Source organism: Marmota flaviventris, chromosome 4, assembly GCF_047511675.1.
Source record: "Marmota flaviventris isolate mMarFla1 chromosome 4, mMarFla1.hap1, whole genome shotgun sequence".
NCBI lineage: Eukaryota > Metazoa > Chordata > Mammalia > Rodentia > Sciuridae > Marmota > Marmota flaviventris.
The window spans coordinates 41,454,816-41,476,498 of NC_092501.1; the positions used below are offsets into that span (position 1 = coordinate 41,454,816).

At 35.8% G+C, this 21,683-nt stretch overlaps 1 protein-coding gene across 4 annotated transcripts in view; it reads right to left on the reverse strand.

Moving 5' to 3' along the window:
• Nucleotides 1-21,683, reverse strand: part of Nrg3 (neuregulin 3) — a 1,036,772-nt gene that overhangs the window by 182,905 nt on the left and 832,184 nt on the right. The gene's annotated exons all lie outside the window — the stretch shown is intronic.

A 21,683-nucleotide genomic window follows, 5' to 3' on the forward strand; every position in this document is an offset into this window, starting at 1 on the left:
GTATTTTATTTATTTTTTATTGAGGCTATTGTAAATGGGGTAGTTTTTCTCATTTCCCTTTCTGAGTATTTGTCACTGATATACAGAAATGCATTTGATTTATGGGTGTTGATTTTATATCCTGCTATATTGCTGAATTCATTTATTAGTTGTAGAAGTTTTCTGGTGGAACTTTTTAGGTCTTCTAGGTATAGAGTCATATCATCAGCAAATTGTGCTAATTTGAGTTCTTCTTTTTCTATCAGTATCCTTTTAATTTCTTCCATCTGTTTAATTGCTCTGGCCAGTGTTGCAAGAACTATGCCAAATAGAAGTGGTGAAAGAGGCCATCCCTGTCATGTTCCACATTTTAGAGGAAATGCCTTCAATTTTTCTCCATTTAGAATGATGCTGCTTTGGGATGTAGCATAGATAGCCTTTATGATGTTGAGATACGTACATATTATCACTAATTTTTCAAATGCTTTTTCTGCATCTATTGAGATGATCATATGATTCTTTAAGTCTATTGATGTCATAAATTACATACTACAGGGACACAGCCACATCAATGTTTATAGCAGCAGAATTCACAATAGCTAAACTGTGTAACCAAACTAGATGCCCTTCAGTAGATGTATGGAAAAAAAAGTGGCATTAATACACAATGGAATATTGCTCAACAATAAAAGAGAATAAAATAATGGCATTTGCAGGTAAATGGACAGAGTTAGAGAAGATAATGCTAAATGAATTTAGCCAATCCCCCAAAAACGAAATGCGGAATATTCTGATACAAAGAAGCTGATTTATAGTGGGGTACGGAGGGGGAACAAGGGAGGAATACACAAACTCTAGATAGGGCAGACGGGTGGGAGGGAAAGGGAGAGGGCATGGGGTTAGAAATAATGGTAGAATGTAATAGACATCATTATCCAAAGAACCGTATGAAGACACGAATTAGTATGAATATACTTTGTATACAACCAGAGATATGAACAATTGTACTCTATATGTGTAATATGAATTGTAATACATTCTGCTGTCATATGTAAATTAAAAAATAAAATATTGACAATAAAAATGGATTCTACTATCATGTATGACTAAGAAGACCAATAAGATAAAAAAATTAAAAATAAAGATTTTTTAATTACCATAAAAATCCTATGCCTTCTATTTGATGCTTTGAACCTTTGATCAATAATTCCCAAATCCTTCCTTTCCCACCCTGAGTCTGATAGATATTACTCTACTTGTAAGAGTTGTAGATTTTTTGATTTCACATACAAGTGATATCATTCCATACTTGTCTTTCTGTGCATGGTTTATTTCATTTAGCAAAACTTCAGGTTTTTCCATATTGTTGCAAATGACAATGTTTCCTTTTTTATATATGAATAGTATTCTATGATATTTATATAACACATTCTCTTTATTTATTCAACCATTGATGGACACTTGGGTTGATTCCATATATTGATAATGTTGCAACAAAGCAGATAGCCCTTAGCATATTGATTTTAGTTTCTTTGGACAAATATGTAAAACTAGAATTACTGGATCAGAAGATAGCTCTACTATCAAGTTTTTTTTTTTTTTTTAGAGCCTATATACATTTTTTTTTTTATAATGGCTCTACCAATTTCCATTCCCCCTGACAGTGTGGAAGGTTGCCCTTCTCTGAGCATTTTCACCAATACTTGCTGCCCTTTTTTTTCCCCCTAACAGGTGAAAAGTCATATCTCATTGTGGTCTTGATTTGCATTTCCCAAATGATTAGTGATGTGGAGAATTTTTCCATATGCCGGTATGGTTTTCTTTATGCAGCTTTCTCTACTGTACATCTAAAAATAGGTTATTTATAGTATGCCTGAAGTACACAAAAGTGTTTGTTATGATACTGACTTTGAGAGTGCCAGTGATTTCACTGGCTATCATGATACTAAGCTCCACAATGATCATGATTTCTAGCCTGTTAAGAGGGAACTAAGGTTCAAAGGTAGGAAAATCTGCCTCAAATACATAATTGGTAATACTCACGTAGGCAAGCTTTTGTCTCCAACCAAGGAACTCACTCCTGAAATTGAAAGCTCTTGAGGACATTGATAAAAAAAGCTAAAATGAGGTCTTTTTCCATCCTTTTAAGGGGACAAGGAAGAAAGAGAAGGGACAGGGTGGGGGGAGATAGAGAAGAAGAGGGGTAAGAACACAGACTGGTATTTCTTTAAAGCTCTTTGATTCTTCCCTGATAGCTGACATCTAACAGAAAATGTTTCTTTCTCTTTCTAGTGCTTATATAGCCATCATCTCCAAACGCTGTGTAAATTGTTGAAAATAAAGCCCGAAACCTCCCTGTAAACATACAGGAAATCAATGGAAGATTCATTAAAGAACAGTATCCAAGGTAATCATAATTTATTTTCTAAAGTATTTTGAGTAAGAGGAAACTTTTCAATAATCTTTGCTGTGCTTAAGCTAATAATGCCATTAATTAGTTTCCTTGAGAGACTTCCTGGGTATTTTATAAACGATTTCTTTTTGAGACTCCTGGGGAAGAAGTTGTCATGCATTCAAACTGCAATCAATGCAGGCAACTCTATGGAACATGTCTGTCTCCTCCACTTGATGTGCTTCAATCCTTTCATGTTCTTAATCCGTTATCTCTATTGTAAGGAGGGAGACACAAGGAGGGATGGAACATCCCAGACAACTCCTTGGTCAGATGTATCAGAGAGGATTTGGGCATAGTAACAGTGGTGAGAATGAACACCAGACACTGCAAAATATGCATCCCAATTTATACATTAAATACGGTAGAAAACAGTGGACCTTGGGAATGCCAATTACACTCTCATAAAGTCACTTTAATTCATGTGTGAAATAATGCTCCAAGGGTATTTTCACAAGACTTATTCAAAAACCTCTTTGAAGGGTCTAATATGTGACAATCATTTGTATATCTTTTTAATTTTTGTAGTACTGGGAATCAAACTCAGGGCCTTAGGCGTGCTAGGCAAGTGCTCTACCACTGAGCTATTTTCCAAAATCTGTTTCTCTATTTAGATTGTTCTTCTGTGAAAATTAACATTTTAACTTTTTTTTAAAAAGTATATAGTATAATCCTATAATAAAATAATTAAGTCATTGACTCAAGTGGAAAGAAAAGAAACACAACTTAATATTTATTTATGTTCATTGAGGTTGTTTTCACAACAATCCAATAATACTAGTAATAATATTAAGCCATCATACTAACATTTATTGGCTATTCCCACATGTACTAGGGCTAAATGAAACACAGATATTATTTTTTCTTAATCCTCACAGCCACCTTAGAGAGTAAAGCAAAATACTTTAATTTTTACAGAGAAGGAAATGGAGGTCAATTGAAGCTAAGCTACCAATTTAATGTGGGATTGATCATGGTGGGAGAGGTTAAGAATTCAAACCCATTCCTGTAAGTCTCCAGAAGACGCTTTTCCTAGATTACCTGCAGGCTTCTAAGTGTTTTGAGCATCGAGGGTCCACAAATAGCTTTCAAATCTGGGAACAGAATCTGAATTTCTTGTATGAAGCTCATTTCATCCAAAAAAACAGATTTATGAAACTAAAAAAATAAAGAATAATTGCTGAGCTTATGTAAGTACACCAAAGAGAAGATGTATATGTCTGCCTGGCATCATCCAGGAAAATGTAACAGAGGAGGAGAGATCTGGAGGGATGAGTAGTACCTTGCAACAATGAGAATGGAGTAGGATTCTTAAAAGAAAACTCAAACCCAAATCACAGATGGATAAAAGCAGTGTAGTCAAGACTGAAAGAACTTCCTAGAGGAGGAGCAACAAGAGTTTTTACCTAAAGAGAGAAGTTAGAGAGAGAGAGAGAAACAGACAGACAGACACAGAGTCACTAAGTGTGGTGATGTTTACCTATAATCACAGTAGTTTGGCAGGCTGAGGCAAGAGGATTACAAGTTCAAAGCCAGCCTTAGCAATTTAAAAAGGCCCTATCTCAAAATAAAAATAAAAAGGACCGGGGATGTGGCTCAGTGGTTAAGAGCCCCTGGGTTCAATCTCTTCCCCACAAAAAAAAAAAAAAGAGAGAGAGATAGAGACACAACAGGAAAGTAGAAGACCTGACTTGAAAACAAGATATGATGAAATCTGCTGGCCAAAGCTACAGTCCACAGAAGGTGTAGGCTCATTAACTATCCAGCACAACAGGAGCCAGGACTTGAGGGTCCACAGTAGTCTCACAAAAGCATCATCATCACCCAGACCTGACACTCCTGGGGAAATTCAGAAACTGCAGCCTCTGCCCAACCCCTGAAACTGAAGTTTCGTTTTTATAAGAACATCAAAGGATTTCTGTGCCCATTAGATTATGAGCAGCACTAACTAAATCAAGATAACGAGTTTCAAGAACTGATGAAAGTGATATGATTATGTTCAAAAGACTGGCAATAGTCTAATCCCAGGAAGGTAGCACATTTCCTATTGTGGAAAGCTAAGGGATAGCTGGTTAGATGAAGAGTGGGTCAAAGTCCACACATTTTGTGACTCCTCTGGTCAGCGAATGTAAATTTAAGAATGTACACATTCCCAGAAGATAGAATGCAAAGTGAAATGCGTGGACTCTGAAAACAGCATCAGTTTTGACTGACTACTTTTCCATTATTCATTCATGTTTTTTGTTGTGGCAAAAACTTCACACACACTTTCTCACCTAAGTCTCACTTCAAAACTTTAGAATCTGGAACTAGGAGAGGAAAAAACGATTTTCCGATTTTTTCCAATAATAGTAATAATACTGGTGTTGATTTTGTAGTTAGCATTGACTGTGCCTTCATTGTGTTCACATTACAAAGCTAAGCATTTTTGTAATAATCTTATTTTTCACAACCTTGTGAGACAGTATTATTATTGCCTCCATTTTACTGTTCAAGGGATGGAGGAGTGGATAGTTTGTAGTACTTGCCCAGGGTCACATAACTAAAAAGTATTTTTGCTCAAATATAGGTACATCTGACTGGAACCAATCACCACTCTTCTCTTTATCCACAGTCTTCTTCCAAAAGTGCCCAAAAGATTATGATTCTCTCGTAGACACTAAGAAAAGAAAATCTTTAAGGTTAATAATTATATACTACAAGATTTCTAAGATTTATAAATGAGATTACCAAACATCTGGTTTTAAAGATGTGCCCTTTAGCAAAGATAAAAGAAGCATACTTTAGTTGATACAGTTGTTTTCATTGATTTATCAGGAGATGGATGGGTAATTAGATTTCCTTTACTGTGGTGCCATTTAGAGTTCCACACAACTAATGGTAAAAAATATTTATATGTGATTTATGAGGATATTGACTATACATTTCCAAAATAAACTTCTAAACCAACCTGCACAACCAGATATCTAGTCTTTCCATTCCCCCATCACACTGCAACAAAATAAAAGGATTGTTTTACATTCACTCAACACAGATACCTTTATAGGAAGTTAGAAAGACTTAAAGGAAGTGTAGGGGTTTGGGTCTTTATAGAGCTGTGTTTGAATCCCAAATCTCCATATATGTCACACAGCCCCAGACATGATCTTTCATACTCTTTCAACCATAGCTTTCTTCACCTCAAAAGTTTGTGTTAGCTCAGAGGATTGGTGTAAGGATTCAGAAAAATCACAATTAGGAAGCCTAGTGGACTGAACTGCTCTGTAGCTGGACCTTCTCTCCCACATTAACCCAGGTGCTTCATGGATTCTGGAACTAAAGGTTCTGTATTTCTGCTCTGAGATCAATATAGGCAAGTAAATCAGCAGGGTTATGCAAGACTCAAGGCAATTGTTGTAATCTCTATTTTTTTTTTCTTTTTTAATGTTTTAGTCCATGAAATCTGGGTTTACTAATTTAATCACCTTGAAAAGCATATTTGTTTTTATAGCAAATAGATCATGCAGAATAGCTGCAAGCTGATTTATAAAGTATGAAATAGTTTCAAATCCTTTTGCATAACCACTTTGTTTTACTATACACCTCTCCTGAATTTCTATATTCTGCCTCATTTTCCTAAGACCTAAACATTCTTTAAATGCATATGATCTCAGTAAGGTATAAAAGGGATTTGCTTTAAGGAAAATAAATAAAGAAAAATTCCTTAGCAACGCATGAGGCTGAGGAAGGAGGATCACAAGTACAAAGCCAACCTCAGCAACTTAGTGAGGCCCTTTCTCAAAAAAAAAAAAAAATGGCTTGGGATGTGGTATTCAGTAGTTGAGCACCCCTGGGTACCAAAACAAACCAACATCCAAACAAAAAACAATAAAATTCTCTATTGGGTTTAACCATTTTTTTAAACCCATACCATTGTTCCTTTTCATATGTTATTCAAAGCATAACAAATTTATGTCTATTAGTGGAATTTCCTAGCTTTTTTGAATGGTGGAAATTTCCTAGCTTTTTGGTAACAGATACTTTCTTCATATTCCTAATAAAGATTGTTCAACACAGCCTACAACTAAGAGTCTTCAGTAATTTGAAGGAACAGAAGAAAGCAAAGCATGGACTCGTAATGAATCATGCTAAGTGTTAGATTGCATATGTCTATTGCAATAGATAATGTGCATTCACCATCACATCATACAGACATGACGTGGAGAAAACAGATGCTACAAAGGCATGTGATCATATCCATCCTCCAGAATATCCCTCTCCCAAGAAATTCTATATACTCATCAAGCAATATTCAATAAGATAAGGCCTGTTTGCTCCAGATAAACAGGCTTTTCCAAAGTAATATATCTGTCATGTTTAAATCTGTGCTGCCACTCAGTAGCCTGGCAAAAGGCAGCTGAAGATTACAATTTTCCATTTGTACAAAGCCTAAAATTATGAACTCTGTGGACACCAGTGACATAATGATTAACCCCCTCTTCTATAATGTCTAGCTTGACACTTGTAATTCATCATCAGAAAGCTTGGCAATTTACTAATGGCTTTCTTCCATCTGAAATGTGTCAGGTCATTTTTTTTGAAGATACAAAGAAAAAACAAAGACAGCTTTCTAGCATCGTCTTCTCAATGAGTAAAGCTGATGGAATCACCTCTTCAACTACAAATTTTTATATCCATTTGAGTCCTATGTTCTAATTGCTGATATATGTTGATCCCAAAATCATGGATAATTTTGTACAGATTCCTGAGATTAAGCACAGTGGCTAGATTGACACATTTTAGTGTTTTAAAATCCATTCATCCACCCAGTTGTCACATCTTTGGAAAGCAACTTTTCTATAGCAGAGCACACTGATTTCTGTGTAATAGGCAGGTTCTAGCACATTCTTCATATTTCAGGACTTGGGCTCTTCAAATACTTTCATTGTGCTTATTTACATTTATATCTTTGTTTTTACTCTTTTGCAAAGATAATTCAAGTATTTTCCCCTTCTCAGCTTCCCCAAATTTCTTCCTTTATGCTATGTCCTTTAAGGATCTCTCAATGACACCCTTACTCTACCCAGTTTCCCTATATACCAGCTTCCAATCCACCCTACCCACCCCACTGAAGTCCAACGGTTTGTATTCTGTACTTCAGGTCACTCTTAAGCAGAATGAAAATTTAAAAAGGTTGACTCCAAGTCACATTTAAAAACCTCTGCTTCACTGATATTTAGGATTATTTGAAATCTCCCTTTTGATATATCTTGTCTGGTGCTTTTAGTCTCGATGCTAATCTCCTATAACTTGAAAATGTTAAGATACAAAAGAGAGAATTTATCAGTGGTTTGTATGCTGCTTACGTAATTTCTGTCAACAAGAATACTAACATTAATTGAACATTTGTTAAATTTCAGGCAATGACCTCAACATGCAATATGCACTCCCTCATTTCCCATAAAACCCAGCACAGTGACTTACCATAAAACAGAGTTCAATATTTGTTAAGGGAATTAATGTTGCTAGTTATTGGAATGCATCAAAATCAAGCCAACTCAATGTTAGTGGTCAAGTATATTTTCCTCTCCTGCTCAAATATAAAATTTATTACGTTGTAATAATTAACCTGAGGCTTGTTTATTCATCAAAACCAAAATCACACGGGAAACAGAAAAAAAAAAAATCCTAGCCAAATGCAAGATATACCCCCATATCCTTAGGAAAGTAAAACCATGGACAATTAATGTATTAGTAAAAGATTTATAGTAGGGTTATGTTAACTTGATTTTTTAATAAATGGTGAATGCAGCATTTTAGTTGTTAGTAATGGGCAGGGAGACACAGCTGTGCAGAAGAGGGGCTGATATGAACAGGAGATGAAAATAAGATCCAAGCTCAAGAAAACAGCTGGAATGACAAAGGAGAAGCAAAGAATACTAAAGGCAGAAACCTCAAGAAGGCATGGAAATGAGGATCCAATGCAGACATGGCCAAGAAGTCCAGTGTGTGTAATGGAGGGCCCAGCACCTCTATCCTTGGGTATCAGCCTCTACCTGGAGCCAGGACCATATGGAAAGATGGAAAGTTAAAACACTTGCCTAGCTGCACTGTTGCTAAAGAATGACACTTGCATTATAGGGTATGAGACTTCAAGTAGTCCACGGAAATACCCAGGTTTCACTGCCTCTTTCTCTGTTCCTTTAAACCAGTTATCTGCATGGAGACACTGCTAAGCTATCTCACTTGGCTTCTTGGACTAGATATACCCTAGGGAACACTGTTCAACCTGGTACATGGATTCCCCATCAGCACTGCCGATACATTCTCCCAGTCATCTTCTTGAACTTCTGAAAAGACTATCTCCCATAGAGTACTCCAGTTTTTAGAAATGTTTCCTTTGGTAAAAATCTTTTGACCTTCCTTACTTTCTGAACACTGGAGCTCTTCTCAAGAAATGCCAGCTACCAATGAAGTCTCAGCATCTTTTGCTAGAACTCTCTGATACTTATGAAGTCTGTCCTTGGCACTTACCTACTCCCTGAAATAGAGTAGGCCCTCAATAAATGATTGGCGAACTTGTCAGCTACATTGACTGCTTGATCCACTTCTGTATCATTTAATTCCACTAAAAGAATGATGGCCGACATGGAGTTGTCCTATGAATCTTGGGTATCTCCCAGTCACTGGCACAGCCTCTGTGTGACCCGCCATTTCCTGAATTCTAGAGGAAATCAGGGAAGTTAGCAGTTTTCTGTGTCATGAGGGGAAATGGCTAAGGATGCAGGAATGAAAAAGGACTAAAATTAAACTTGGTGCTAGATTATAAAACATCTTGAATTCCACAATTTAAAGTTTGACTATATCCCTGTAGGCCAGTGATTCTTGTTGATATGTGGTTGCCTGTAGAGGTTTTGAGAAACTTTATACATCTGCTTTCAGTTTCTGATAAATATGGATTTTGTTGTTGTTATGAGTGATTCATCTTAAAAATACATGAGATGTTCCTTGAGGAGAGAAGTGGTTTCTTACCCTTCCCTCTTGTAAGGTGTTTCCTTGAAAACATGGTAGGTAAGAGCAAAAGGAAGATGGACCTTAACACACATGTTGTTTGGCCTTCTGACCCATAGAACTGTAAACCTACAAATTAGCCCACGGGTATCTCAAAAGTATATAGCAACAATGTAACAAGGTGCATCCATTTCTCTTTCAAGAAGATGTTTTTGTTGTTCCTTTTTTGACTATAAACAGGAATCTCCCTTTATCCACAGGGGATATATCCCAAGATCCTTAGTGGACATTTAAAACCCAAGATAGTACAGAATCTTATAATACTATGTTTTTGTCATCTATATGTATTTAAAATACATACAATTTTAATTTATAAAGTATACACAGTAGGATATTAATAAAAATAAAACAATTACAGCAGTACACTTTAATATACATTACACGAATGTAGTCTCCCTCTCTCTGCTTTATGATGGACATATATTCATTTCTCCACATCTGTATGTTTTACATCTATAGATTTAAACAATGCGTATGGAAAATATTCAGTTTTTTATCACATTTGTACTAAATATGTACATATTTTTCTCTTGCCATTATTCCCTGAATAATACGGTATTTAACAACTATTCACATAGCTTTTACATTGTTTTAGGTATTATAAATAATCTAGATATGATTTAAAGTTCATAAGAGGATATGCCCAGGTTATAAGCAAATATTACAACATTTTATATAATAGACTTGAGCGTTCTAAGATTCTGGTATCTGCAGGATGTCCTAGAACTAATCCCCCACAGAAATGGAGGAATAAATCTACAGAGTGGAAGTGGTAGATAAAGGGTTGATTCTCATCCTGGGTGGGCTGCACTAGTACAGCATGAGTTTGCATCACACTACTTGAGTATGGCATGCACAATTTAAAACGTAGTGTGAATTGTCTATAATTTTCCATTTAATGCTTTCAAATTAGGCTATAGAAAGGAACCTGCAGACCATGAGAGACTACCACATATACTACGCACATTATATAGTCTCTTGTGTGCTACCTCATACACACATCAATTTGGTAATCTTTCCTCATACCTGTGTTCTCCCTCAAACCCCATACCTCTCTTTGCCTTCTTTCTGTCTTTATCTACCTGCCTATTGATATGGAGGGATTGTTGCTGCAGGATTGTTTCATTTACCCAAGATTGCATTTACTAGGTATGCTTTTCAGTACAGAGCCAGGTGTCAGGCTGAAATGGTATTACACATTTTCTTCCAAGCAGGTTGTCAAAGATATTGCTTTATAAATATAAGAGAATTAAAGGGTCAGTAAACAGCAATCTAATTCTAGAGAGTGACACTTTGAGCAATTTTGGGATATTTTGAGATATTTTAATGTAGTCATAATTATTTCACTAGTTACAGCGTTGTAATTTCTGCAAGATCTTGCAGTTTCAAATGTTTAACTCTTTCAGCTATGCTAAGAACCAAACCAGGTAAAGAATCCCCTGCCTTCAAAGAAGGCAGATCCAGGACAGAAGTAACATTTCAGGGGACAATCTTTTAGTGACTGTATGTATGAATTTCCCAAGAGCCAATCATCACTTGTAGGTGAGACAGAATGAAGTCAATGGTAGCAGACAAGTTACAGCAAGAGCCCATTTAAGAGCTGAGGATGGTATTCAAACAGTGGTCCTGGTGAGCTAAAGGAGAGAGTAAATTTGAACAATACTTTGAAGACAATGGTGAATATTCAGTGTGGAGATTAAGCAGCATGAGGATGAAAAACTGCTTTTGGAGTTTTGAAACTGAGTGAGAAAAAGAAAGAACAGAACATATTCCAAGCTATGGAATTTTAAACGAGGGTTAGATTTAAGCACCACGTAGGTGACTTTGGATACAATCCACTGGAGATGGTCATAAGATATTCCAAAGGCAGTTAAATAGTCATACATGCAACAGGTTAAGAATAGAGTTGAATATTTGCAATGCAGTCACATTTAAGATTTTTTTTTTTTTTTTAATTTGCAACTTGCTGTATCCACTGGGTAAAGTAAACTGAAAGAAGCTGCCAAGAGAGCGGGCAATAGGAAATGTTCCCAATCTGGCAGCAATGAAGAGAAGCCCATGAATAAGAACAGGAAGCAGCAGCTGGAAGAGAATTAGGACTCTCACCTCCTGGAGTCCACAGAAGGAGGGAGTCCCAGAAGATCAACATTATCAAATGCAATGGAATAAAAATGAAAACTGATTTTTTAAAAGTTCATTTTCATTTCTAATTTTAGCCTATTATTTCTCTTTTTAGATCTAAATATTTCTTACTGCCTCTTTTCAGTTTCCCTAATTTTGGTACAGATTTTTTTTATAGCTTAATTTTAGCTATTTGAAAAAAAAATAGGTTATAGTTTTCATTGGGAGGGTATCAGCTTTACTGTATAATTTCATTGTCAGAATCATTCTGCTTTGTTTTCTTTTCTCTTCATAATTAAAAAAATTTACATGGCAATTCACCAAGATCTGTTTTTCTTCTTGCCACTCTTTCTCCTCATTCTCTACCCTTCTTTCTTTGTACTTCTGTGCCTCTAGGGAGGAAGGGGCTGATATTTTCTCTAGTGTTACAGTTCTAGAGCTCCCTCTTCTGTCATTTTTGTAAAATAATCAATGAGAAAATAATTTTCTGAAATGACATTGTGGTAATGCTGCTTCTTAAATTCCCTTCCTACATGTTTACACAGGAGTTCTACTCCCCTTTTCTCAGTGCCAACTATAGAGAGAAAATTAATTTGAATTGACGTGATGGTGTGCCTGGTGAGATGTGAACTTTTGATGGGGAGAGAAGTTGGGTGCCTTTTGCCTAGCACCAATGATACCTTTGGCTCACATCTCTGCATCTGGATCATATGCCTAGAGGGAGAGAATATACCAGATGTAAAGGTTATTGGGAAAGAAGTGGAACACTGAGTCACACTGACCCACTCTGGTAAAACAGGATATTACTCTGCATTGTGTTTGTCTGAACCCAGGGTCATATTATGACAGTGTGAAGCCTAAGTTCAAGGGCAATTTGATTGGTTCTACCTAAAAAACATTGACTCTGCTGCAGCCAAGTCCACCTGTAGGAAGACAGCCGTGAGGTGGTACATACAGTTAATTTCCTTTCTTCTGTTTATTAAGCATTGTATTCAGTCACAAAAGCTTGAGCCTTTAGGGAGTAAACAGAGTAAACAAATGAACAGATTGGGCTTTTATTAAACCAAAAATTGCCAGGCTCAGCTGAATAAACACCAGTTTATACTTACTAATGAGAAAATGCTTCAGGCCAAGGAATGCATTTTAATTACAAAGAAATTGTACCTGATCAATTAACATTAATGCCTTGGAAAATATAAAGAAATATAAAGATTCCACCATCATTCCAGACTCTAGAGATGTTAATTCTGCATTCTGAAACTAACACTGATCCTAAAGAGTAATTTGTCGGAGAAGGGGAGCGGGTGGGGGTCATAGAGTTTGATTTTTTTTCTAGAAGCCCCTGAATTTCTTCAAGAATGTCATTCTGCATAAGGTGTCATACTGAATGTATTATTTGAGGCACTCTGCTTTAGACTCCAACCACACAATGAGATACAAAAGAAAAAAAATGCAAAACTGAAAGATGCTAGGGCTGACATTAAGAAAACAAGCCCATAGGATAGAAGCATAGAGGAGTTCATAACAAAAGCCACCATCCAGGAAATTCTGGAAGAGAACCATGGCAGAAAGTGGTAGCTCAGAATTGAGGTATAATAGGATGAAAAATAAAAATAAATAGAAGGGATATACCTTATTATACTATGACAAAATATTCACTAATCTTCTTTGGAGAAGAACTACTTTGTCATGCTGTTAGGGTTAATCTTGGCCTCAGGACTTGCTCACACCAATGAAATGTGAGCAAAACCTCACAGAAGAAGCTTTAGGAGCCACTGACCAGTTTCCCCATCTGCTCTTAATCCAGAAAGAGAAAAATCCCATCTGCTCACCTCTTGAACCATAAAAAGTAGCCAGAGAACCCACAGCAAACATTAAAAAGAGAGAAACTAGATTTTTTTTTTTTCTTCCACAGAGATAGACACTGGGTCATTTTTCCACTGAATAAAACCTGCCTTAATTTTACAAATGTCTGGACTTGAAAAAGCTTAACATTAAATCTCTTTCCCAGGAAAAGTAAGTTTAGAAGTTGACAGATATCACTGCATACTTTCCAGGGTTCTAATTCCTAGGGACTCCTAGGACGGAGTCTCAATGAAATGCTGAGACATGCTGCCTCCTGGCTGCCTGAGCAAATCTACCTGGTCCCTTATAGTATCTTAGCACATACACTTCCAATTACAGGGCAAAGATTTTTATGTATTGTGGGCTAAGAAAACTCAGGCAGGAAAAAGTGAGCATAAACAAAGGAAAAGTGAAAATGAAACAAAGCAATCTTCCACCCAAACCCCCAAACTCCCAAATTCCTTATGAAATCTAATACTAAAATTATAACGATCACAACCAATACCCACAATAGATATTGATTCTAGGTGGAATGGAATTGATTCCTGATGGAACAACATATATATATATATATATATATATATATATATATATATATATATATATATATATATATATATATTTTAAAGAGTTACAAAAGAACATGGCAAGAGAGACCTTCTGAGAAACGGTGGAACAGAAGAAGTCACTTTCCATGGCAAGAAACCAAGAAAGCAGATAGGCAGCTTCTCAGCAAAGCGGGTGAAAGAAAGAAAAAGATGGGGGGTGGGGGGCCTTTACTGGGAATTAATATTGGACTTTCAAAGTAGACTGGGGACTCAGGATGTTAGATATAATAAGGAAGAAATCCCTAGCACTGCTGCTTCTGCTAGCTGGAGCAGTTCCCCCACAAGCAAAGCAAAAGGCTAAGGGAAATTAAAGGAACTCACATTTTTAGGAGATTTGAGGTATATCTGGGTATGGAGAAATCAGAGATCAAAGATACTATATGACTAAACTAAAATGCATGCTCCATAATATGCTTGTGCCAGAAAGAAGCCTTCTACTGGCTGCCCATTAAGGACAGGAGGGGAACCTTTTTGCAGATGCAGCATGGGGGCTGGCAGCTGGAGGAACTCATTCCTGACAAATCCAAGCTTGGCTCCAAATACAGGCCTGGCAAACCCACATCACATGACATAGAATGTGCCTAAGTGACCGGGAGAAAAATCAAATGTGGAGAGGGGTTTAAACAGGACAATAGAGGTCACGGAAACCCACCTGGCACCCTTTCCCCTTCAGTCTGGCTGCCTACAAAACAGGCTAGGACAGACACACCTAGCTGGGAATTTGAAAGGGGGAACAGGGGGTGATTGAATTTGGAGACCGCACCCAAGAGACCAGCAAACTGGGTCCACTGGTAACAGAAGGGACTGAGGATTGACTCCTCCCCTACATGAAGGAAAGCCTGGGGAGATCCTTGGGATTCAGTCTTCCACTATGGACTGGCAACAGCTGGGCCCCAGACTTAAGCCAATTTAAATCTTCAGACCAATCACCTTCATGGATACTTATACATGTACATATTTGTTTCTCATTTCCAGTATTTTGTGAAGGCAGTTATTTTTCATGGGTCAGTATTTTGAGGACTTGGACTTTTTATTAGAATGTTTTGGTTTGGTTTTGTAGTCTTTTATTTTTATTTTTTAAATATGTTTCCCTCGATTCTCTTCCTCTCTTCTGCAAGCTATCTTTATTATTTTCTCTTTCACTCTTCAATTTTTAACTTCTCTTTTCTTTTCTCTCCTCCTCCCTCATAAATCATCACATTCCATATCACTTCTATTCTCTCCCAGTTCACCATTCAATTGTAAACCCTTTTGCAAACTGTTTTTACTATGGGCAATAATTGATCACATCATTTCTGTTTATTGTGACAATTAGCATTGTAGATATTATAGCATAAACTATTTGGTTTAAGGTTGTATATTGTTTGCATATTTGTCTCTCCCTAAATGGTGAAGTACTTCAAAACTTCAGGGACACTAAAAGTCCACAGGGTAGAAATTCTGCCTTAGATCCACACTATTAGATTTTAGAAACACAAACAACATGAAAACAAAACAACAACAACAACAACAACAAAAAAAAAAAAACAGAAAAAAAAATCACACCAAACAAACCAAAATACTTCATTAATAAATCCATGAACACCAGTGTCAAAAAAAATGTCAGAGAAGTAGATTAGAAATGTTCATCTATAAACTGATCTTTAAGGTAAAAAACAATGTAAGGAGTGAAATCAGAGAAAAAATACAGGGACTTAAATATCACTTCAATTAAGAGAGAGATTCTGAAACAAAAAATCAAACAGAAATGCTCAAAATTAAGGAATCAATAAACCAAATTAAAAATTCAATGGAAAGCATCCAAGCAGACTAGACCACTTAGAATAGTTAGTTGCAGGCAATTTAGACAAAATATATGATCTAGAAAATAAAGATGACCACAGAGAAAAGATGTAAATTGACCATGAACAGAACTTCCAAGAAATATGGAATAACCTTAAAAGGACAAATTTAAAATTTATCAGGATAGATGAAGGCTTAGATATACAAACCAAAGGAATGCACATTTATTTCAATGAAATAATATCAGAAAATTCCCCAAATCCAAAGAATGAAATAGAAAATGAAATACAGGAGGCTTACAGGACCTCAAATATACAAAATTACAACACCAAGGCATATTATTATGAAATGCCTAACATACAGAGTAAGGCTAGAATTTCAAATGAAAAGAATTTCCCAGAGAAAAATGACAGGTCACATTTAGAGGGAAACAAATTCAGATCTCAGCTGATTTCTCAACCCAGGCCCAGAAAGCTAGGAGATCTTGAAATAAAATATGCCAAGCTCTGAAAGAAGTGGATGCCAGGCAAAAACATTATACCCAGCAAAATTAAGGTTAAGAATTGAAGGCAAAAACAACCTTCCCCAATAAAAAATAGTGAAAAGAATTCACAACTTGAAAGCCTGCTCTATAAAACATATTCAATAAAATAGTTTGTGAAGACAAAATGAAAAATAAAATTGAAAACCAGCAAAGGGAGGAACTACACTAGAAGAAGAGTCATTCAAAGGAGAAACCAATTCAAATGGAAATCCAGAAATAAAGGAAAATGACAGGAAATAAAAATCACTTCTCAATAATACCATCAAAAGCTTATCAACAAAGAAAAGCCCAGGACCAGGCAGATTCTCAGCCAAATTCTCCCAGACCTTCAAACAAGAACTAAGATAAACCCTCCTCAAATTATTCCATAAGAAAAGGAGAGACCCTTTCAAACTCATTTTATGATTCTAGTATCACCCTGACTCCAAAACCAGACAAACACACATCAAGAAAAGGAAACTTTAGGCCAATATCCCTCATGAATGAAGATGCAAAAGTTCTTAATACTGGCAAATCATATAAAAAAACATTAAAAAAAGATAGTGTACTGCAATCAAGTGGGGTTTATCCTTGGGATGCAATGTTGGTTCAACACAGGGAAATCAATAAACATAATTCACCACATCAAGAGACTTAAAGAATCACATGATAATCTCAATAGATACAGAAAAAGATTCAAAATACAGCACCTCTTCATGTTCAAAACATGGGGATAGCAAAACTAGGGAGAGTAGCAACATACATTACTATTGTAAAAGCTATATGAGATAAACCCAAGGCTAACATCATTCTAAATAAAGAAAACTGAAAGCATTCCCTCTAAATACTTGGACAGAGGTGGCCTCTTTCACCAATTCTATTCAATGTAGTTCTTGAAAATCTAGCCAGATCACTTAGGCAAAAGAAAGAAATTAAAGAGATACAAATAGGGATACAGTTATCCCTGTTTACTGTGCTATGATTATATACTCAGAAGACCCAAAAAAACTCTGAGAAAACTTCTAGAACTCATTAATGAATTCATCAAAATATTAAGATATAAAATGAATACCCATAAACCAATTGCATTCCTATACACCAAAACTATTCCATTCACAATAACTTAAAGAATAACACTTGGGAGTCATTATAAAAAAACAAACAAACAAAAGTAGAAAACTTCTATAATAAAAACGATAGAACACTAAATAAGAAATTAAAGAAGATCTTAGAAGATGGAAAGATCTGCCACGTTCTTGGAGGGGGAGAATTTATAGTCTCTAAATGGCCATACTACCAAAATCACTGTACAGATTTAATGAAATTCCTATTAAAATTATAATGATGTTCTTCTTAAAAATGGAAAAAGCATTCATGAAATTCATTTGGAAAAATAAGAGGCCCATAATAACCAAGTAATCCTTAGGGAGAAAGCGAAACAGGAGGTATCACAATTCCTACCAGACTTGAAATCATACTACTGAGTGTTATGGTTTGGATTTGAGATGTCCCCTAAAAACTCACATGTGAGACAACACAAGAAGGTGTGGAGGAGAAATGATTGGGTTACCACCTTAACCTAATCAGTGGATTAATCCCTGATGGAATTAACTGAGTGGTAACTGGAGGCAGGTGGGGTGTTGCTAGAGGAAATGGCTATGGGAGATTTTATATATATATATACACACACACATATACACACACACACACACACACACACACACACACACATGCATATCCAGACTCCACTGGAGAGTGGAGTGTCTCTTTCTCTCTCTCAGTCTCTCTCTCCCAATCTCTCTCTCTCTCTCTCTCTCTCTCTCTCTCTCCTCTCTGATCATCACATGAGCTATTTGCCTCTGCTATACTCTTCTGCCATGATGTTCTGCCTTACCCTATCTTTGAGGAATGGAGCTGGCCTTCTATGGACTAAGACCTCTCAAACTGTTATCCCTCAAATAAACTTTTTATCTTTTAAAATTGTTCTGGTGAGGTTTTTTAATCCTTGCAGTGAAAAAGTTGATAAAACAGAGGTATAGTAACAGAAACAGCAAGGTATTGGCATCAAAACAGACAAAAAGGTCAATGGAACAGAAGAGTAAACAGAGACAAATCTACATAAATATAGTTATCTCATCCCTGAGAAACTGCCATAAGCATTCATTGAAGAAAATAGAGCCTCTTCAACAACCAGTGCTTGGAAAACTGGATATCCATATGTAGCAGAATGAAATTTAACCCATTTCTCAACCTGCACAAAACTCAGTAGATCAGAGACCCTGAACCTACTTGTGGAAAAGGCAGGCCCAAATCTCCATCATGTTGGCTTAGGAACTAACCTCCTTATAAGCACAAGAACAAAAATCAAGACTCAAAAAAATGGAATGGTATCAAACTAATAAACTTCCTTATAGTAAAGGAAACACTTAAGAATGAGAGAGCCTATAGAATAGGAGAAAATTTTTGCCAACTGAACCTCTGATAGAGCATTAATCTCCAAGATATATAAAGAACTCAAAAAAACTTAAAAAGAAAAAAAAACCCAAAACAAATAACCCAATCAATAAATGGGAAAAGGAATTGAACAGACATGTTGCATAAGGAAAAATACCAATGGTCAAAAAATATACGAAAAAAATGTTCAAGTTCTCTACTAATTAGAGAAATCAAATTAAAAGTACACTGAAATCTAACTCACTTCAGTTAGAATGATAATTATTAAGAATAAAAGTAAAAATAAATGTTCATGAGGAAGTAGGGAGAAAAGGTTTTACATTGCTGGTGGGACTTCAAATTGGCAAAACCACTCTGTAAAGCACTATGGAGATTTCTCAGAAAGTTGAAATGGAACCACCATTTGACCCATTATCCCCCATTATACCCAAAGGAGTTTAAATCAACATACTATAGTGATACAACCACATCAATATTTATAGCAGCTCTATGCACAATAGCTAAGCTATGGAATCAACCTAGGTGCTCTTAAATAGTATGAATGGATAAAGAAAATGTAGTATATTTGCACAATGGATTTCTTGGGGGGGTTGTACTGGGAATTGAACTCAGTGGCACTCAACCATTGAGCCATATTCCCAGCTCTAGCTTGTATTTTATTTAGAGACAGGGTCACACTGAGTTGCTTAGAACCTCGCTATTGCTGAGGCTGGCTTTGAATTCACAATCCTCCTATCTCATCCTCCTGAGCCACTGGGATTACAGGCATGTGCCACTGCACCCAGCTCTGCACAATGGAACATTACTCAGCCATAAAAAGAATGACTTTGTATCTTTTGCTTGTAAATGATGGAACTGGAGACGTCATGCTAACTGAAATAAGTCCGCTCAATGTTCTCTCTGATAATGCAGATGCTAACACACAGTAAGTGGAGGGGGGAGTAGAATAGAAGTTCAGTGGATTAGACAAAGGGGAAAAAGGGAGAGGAGGAGGAATGGGAATAGAAGAGGCAGTAGAATGAATTAAAAATATCTTTCCTATTTTCATATATGAATACACCACCAATGAAACTCCACATCACGTACAACCACAAAAATGGGATCGTAAGTAGAACAAGTTATGTTCCATATATGTATATGTCAAAATACACTCTACTGTCAAGCGTATCTAAAAACAATAAAATTTAAAAAGAAAATAATATTGTAGGAAAATACTCAAAAAAGAGGTTCCATTTACAAAAAGACAGTAAAATAATTGAAAACTTTGATATTTCAAGTGTATTTTTAAAAAATCAATTAAATATCAAAAGGATTTTCAAAATCATAATATATAAAAACTAATGTTATTTTAATAAATGTTGGTAAATTAGATAATAATATTTAAAATTTTTCTCTGAGTGCAATAGTAAATCTAAGACAAAAAACTTAAATATCACCTAATACAAATGACAAATGAATTCAAAGCTCGAACATGCAGGAAAAGAAATCTAAAAGCTAGAGAAAGAAGGGGATGTCAGAATAGTAGTAGTTAAAGATATAACTGATGAAAATATTCTGGAATTGAAGACATAAATCAAATTAAAATGCCTTTTGAGTAGTGAGCAGGGTGACGAAAGATAAAGTCACATTAAGGTGTACTGTGCAGAAACTACAGAAAATTTAAACATCTGTCAGAGAGGAAAAATATTTCTAACATGGTGAATTAAGGGCCCCAAAATCTGTTTTCCATAAAATCAATGAGACACTGGCAAAATTCTAAAACTGACTCTTTAGAACTTTACAAATGAATTCAGGTGGAACCAACCTAAGAAAAAAAGGCAGAATCTTGGGGAGAACATCAACTTGCACCATTTCAGAAAGCTCTATGTTCCTCCTTTTCATGGGGAGCTGTGAAAACCAATGGGTGCTATGAAAAGCAAGCCCAGCAGTCACTGGAAGGAGCAGAGAGTATTTGAAAATCCTCAAAAGTTTCAAACTGGAGAACAGATCACTTCTCAATTGATTTGTCTCAAAGTCTAATCTAATCCCAGATTAGACTTTCTTCAATCCGATTTAGACACAGTTCAATGAGGAAGTCCTTTCCCTAGGGAATTTGTGGAAACAATAAGCAGCAATTGTTTAACATTGCTATTGCCTGGGGGAGCAAAATAATTTGGGGTAAACAAGAGCTTGTCAAAAATGTAGAAGAAAATGTAAAGAATAAGATATCATAATGAGCTTTAACATTTTCCAGTATATGTCTGGGGATCTAGAATGATAAACATATGGGTAAGGCCATGCGAATTAAGAGGAGAAGGTCCTAATTTCTCACCTCTAGTGGTGAGAAATAAAAGCAAAAAGTACTGGCAATCACAAAGTTGTAAACTGCTCCAGCACTGAAGGCTTTCTATTACTGGCATACACAAATGCTTGAGGAAACAGCCCTAGTAGTTGAAGTTGTTTAAGGAAATCATTAAAATTAGCAGACCACTAAGCTAATGGAGAAGTACTACAGTGGCTTCACATAATAAAGAACACATGCACTGGAGAATCATTCAAGAAATATCACCAATAAAAGAATCATAATTAAACAAATATTATAGCAAAATGAAACTGATTTTCAGAGTTGCCATATTATTTAAAATATTTAATTTTCAAAAATTATGGAATATGCAAAGAAATAAGAAAGGTCATCAATGGGGAAAATTAAAAGCACTGAAGTACAGTAAAATGATAGCTGAATTAAATCTTTTTCTATTAAGTGAACTCAGATACTGAACTTAATAGAAAAACATTTAATGCAGCTATTATTAATGTCTTCAAAGACTATAAGAAACCATATCTAAATAGTTAATGAATTTATGGGAACAGTTTTAAAATGGAATATCAA